This window comes from Megascapheus bottae, unplaced genomic scaffold (assembly GCF_031878675.1).
Source record: "Megascapheus bottae isolate mThoBot1 unplaced genomic scaffold, mThoBot2.hap1 HAP1_SCAFFOLD_110, whole genome shotgun sequence".
In the NCBI taxonomy this organism is placed as follows: domain Eukaryota; kingdom Metazoa; phylum Chordata; class Mammalia; order Rodentia; family Geomyidae; genus Megascapheus; species Megascapheus bottae.
In genome coordinates, this window is record NW_028327762.1 from 458,651 (window position 1) to 462,631 (window position 3,981).

The 3,981-nt window shown below is 36.2% G+C and overlaps 1 long non-coding RNA gene across 1 annotated transcript; it reads right to left on the reverse strand.

Moving 5' to 3' along the window:
* Positions 1 to 763: 763 nt before the first annotated feature.
* LOC150039243 (uncharacterized) lies at positions 764 to 3,696 on the reverse strand. Its single transcript, XR_016534462.1, has 3 exons — positions 3,641 to 3,696; positions 1,591 to 1,644; positions 764 to 840 (listed from the first exon to the last, which is right to left on the reverse strand). It is a non-coding gene; the product is annotated as an uncharacterized LOC150039243 (long non-coding RNA).
* Between the last annotated feature and the right edge of the window lie 285 nt (positions 3,697 to 3,981).

Consider the following 3,981-nt stretch of genomic DNA (forward strand, 5'->3'; position numbering starts at 1 on the left):
CTTCACCTGTGAAGAAATTGTTAGGGCAGGAAATAAATGCATAGGATTCTGTGTCTTTGCCATCAGACCAAAGGAACACAACCAGTTGTAGTAGGATCTCATACACTGGCAATGTGGTGGGTTTTAGGCGTTTCCCTTCACTGCTCCCTACAATAGCAAAACACTTTTGTGCAACTCATTTCTCATTTACTCATCAAAATGGAAAAGGGGCAATCTGACAGACAGAAGGTACACTGACAATATTTGGAAACTACCCAGAAATGATCAATCTGTTTCATAACATTTATATTTATGTATGTTTATCTACTTGTAGATATCTGACCTTTGCTTGAATTCTTCCGTCCCAAGATCTGGTGGGTCATTTTTATCCAAGCTAAAGAGAATTAAATTATAGATAATCAAATACAATGTGCAATCATAGTTTTACGTTTTCACTCAGTGTAGTAAGTTAATCTAAGACTAACAAATTTGTAGAAATCAAAACTTTTTCATATTTAGCTAAATGAACAAAGGAATTTAATTTGGGGTAGGGGAGTTACATTTTATCATTTCAAAAGAAATCTTTTATGCATGGTCAAAGAATTTTTCGCTCTTAGTAAACCTAATACACTGCTCCCTACAATAGCAAAACACTTTTGTGCAACTCATTTCTCATTTATTCATCAAAATGAAAAAGGAATAATATGACAGACAGAAGATACACTGACAATACTTGGAAATTTCCCAGAAATGATCAATATGTTTCCTAACATATACTTATACACATTGATGTATATGTCTATATCTGACCTTTGCTTGAATTCTTCTGTCCCAAATTCTGCTGGATCATTTTTATCCAAGCTAAAGAGCATTAAATTATATACAGTCAAATACCAAGTGCAATCATAGTTTTACTTTTTTACTTAAGGTAGTAAGTTAACCTAACAGTAACAAATTTGTAAGAAATGGAAACTTTTACATATTTATCACTTCAAAAGAAAGCTTTTATGCACGGTCAAAGACTTTTTCTCTCTTACTAAACCTAACACACTGATTATTGGTATCATGTAGTTTATTTGTACATGCAACTCACTTCAGAAGAACTCAATCCATTATACAATCTGATTTTCCGCTTTCTAAGTCTGCTCTTCTCTCTCCTTCCTGTCACTAACTTGGCTGATTTCTTAACTGCTTCTCACCAAAAGACAAGAAACAAGAGCCTAAAAGCTGGACTCTCATCATACCTGAAAATGAGCCTGTCTACTAAGTACCAGATTTCTAGAGAAGGAAAGAGGCCCACCAGCATTTTCATCTCAGAAACACTGAGACCACCTCATTGTTCCTAACTGGGACTCTCTCCTCCATTGTCTCAGTGCAAGTTGCAGGAAATAGGTAAATAAGGTAGAGAATAGGTAAATAAGGATACGGTTACTATGTTTTACTTCACAGTATACCATGACCAAGTATCTGCTGCCTGACGCTATCATTTTCAATTTAGTTTCAATACAAGAGAAGGAATACATGAGGACACTGATCAGCTGTCATATAGATTGGGTACTAACCTCACCCTAGAAGTGAATTTACACTCAGATGACAGAAAATTCAACTCACCAAATGTTAATGCTTGGGTCACAAACTGCAATGGCAGTTAATGCTGTGTCATCTCTAAAAAATAAAATAATATAAAATCAGCCACAGAAAATCAGTTGGAACATTTAGAAGAAATCAAACTGTTTCTACAAGGCTGTGTACTAAAACCATAACTGTGTTCATCTGAGGAACATGCTCTGCCACTTGAGCTACATCGCCATCTCCAGCTCTTCTGTTCCCTCTAGCTATTTGCTCTGGTACTATGGTGTGAAGTAGGAGACCTGTACTTAAATGAAAAGCAGTATTTCCATTTTACAATAGAATAGATTTGAATCTCTTCAGGAACTTAAATATGGAACTTAGAAAAGTAAAGTTTTTACACAAGATAGAAGAATTGTTCGCCCTACCACAGTACCTAATGCCATCTTGTATGACTTTCAATGCAATGCAATTCAAGGGCGCTCAACCCAGAGGTCACAGTCAATATTCTGCTTCCTCTCTTCCTCCTATTCCCTTCTTATTTTCAACAATCGTGGATGTCTTTACTGACTTACTTGCAGAGAGTACCAATGGGTGGCAGGCCAGAAGCAGAGAACTCTCCACTGCTAACCAGGACAGTGAGAACTCCCTCTCCTTCTGGAGTCTCAATCCTTCACCCAATTTGCAAAAAGAAAGAATGGCACAAAAAATTGCACTTCCCTGACCTTCCAGATGGTTCCCACAAACATGGTGCTTAGTCTCTGTACAGCTTTCTACACAAGTCTGTCGACATTTGGGTATCTGACCACTTAGGGCTGTCTTGTGTGCATCCATGTGCATCCTGCTAGTTATTATCAACATCAATAATTAAATTGCACACAGTCAAATACTGTGAGAATTCCAAAACCTACTTTTTCTCCCCAAATAGCTATAACTGCCTGAAAACTAACTCTACATATACTGTATATGCAAGGGGGTATTTCATGTGCTTTCCTAAAAATATGGCCTCTCACTTCAATAAAATGTTCACCTGTGCTAAACAACCACTTATGCAAGACTGACAAATTCTTTTCCTAAACCACTGGTAGCACTGTTTCCTTATCTTCCATTTCCCTTGCTATGGAATTAATCAAGCTGATCTACCACCTACATTTCTGCTTTCTCTCTTCCCTCCATGCTGGCACTATTGTTCTCTATCCATCCAGCCTCTCTGAGTGATAAAAACGATTTGTATTTCATGAGTTATTCACATTAATATCCAGAATATATGTTGGAATGATCGCACAGACATGCTTTTACTATTCAGTAGTATTTCACATTCATATAAAATTCTAACCCTTACTTGATGGTAAAAGCCTTCTCATCCCTTAAATAAATCACAAATGGTATGAGGGAGGTGTCTTCAGCTGTCACGTCTCCCATGAACATCTGATATCCTAGTCATTATATTTTAACCAGTCTCCTTCCCACAGCAATTGAAGGAGACACATCAGGGATGAATGCGGCATGAAAAGATTCTCTGGTCTTTTCATCACCATCTCTTGAAATAGACATCCAGCACATAACTGTGTAAATTTTTGTTTAGGCCTGAACGTGAACTTAGAGGTAAGGCATTTTTGGATAATACCTATCAAATTAAAACCCAGTAATGACCAGCCTTTACTCATTCATTCTGGAGGAACAGAGGGAGGGAGAGAGGGAGGAAGAGAGAGAGGGAGAGGGAGAGAACACATCTAAGTTGTTTCATCCTCTAGCTAGAGAAAACAAATTCAATAGAAAGAAGTTTCTTAACCTGCTAAATCTTACAGCAAAACATTAAATTGTTTTTGGCCATTAAAATAGATTAGGAACAAGAAACATTCTTGATATTTCTTCTTAGAAATAGCTAACATTTTAGAAAGAAACTACTGATATTATGGCCAAAGTAAATTAGAAAAATATCAAAGACCTTCAATTGTCATCTATACTTACAAGTCCCTAATCTCAATTACTTTCTTTTCTGTGACTGTCCTTTCATGGATGACTGTACTTACATACATGTAAATATGCATAAATACACATGGGTGACACTGTATGTTTATTTGGACCTTACCCTTCATTGTTGGTTCCTTTGTCAAGTTCAGTTGAGGTATCAGATAAAATATCGCTAAAGAATGAAACCAAAATATATAGTCAGAGGCTCCAATGATTTTCTATATTTGATTACATGTCCCTCCTTTCTTTCTTCCATAACCCATTAAACATTCAGATTTTTGTTCCATTTCTATGTATTTTAATTTCTTCTATTGTTTACTTCCATGTCTATTTCTAGTTGAATTCAACCATAGTATGATAGCACATGGTAATATTATCTTTTCTTATATGTCCTGTTAAGACTTCCTTTAGACTCTGCCAAGAAACCTCTTTGAATAATTACTACGGAGGAGTATTAGA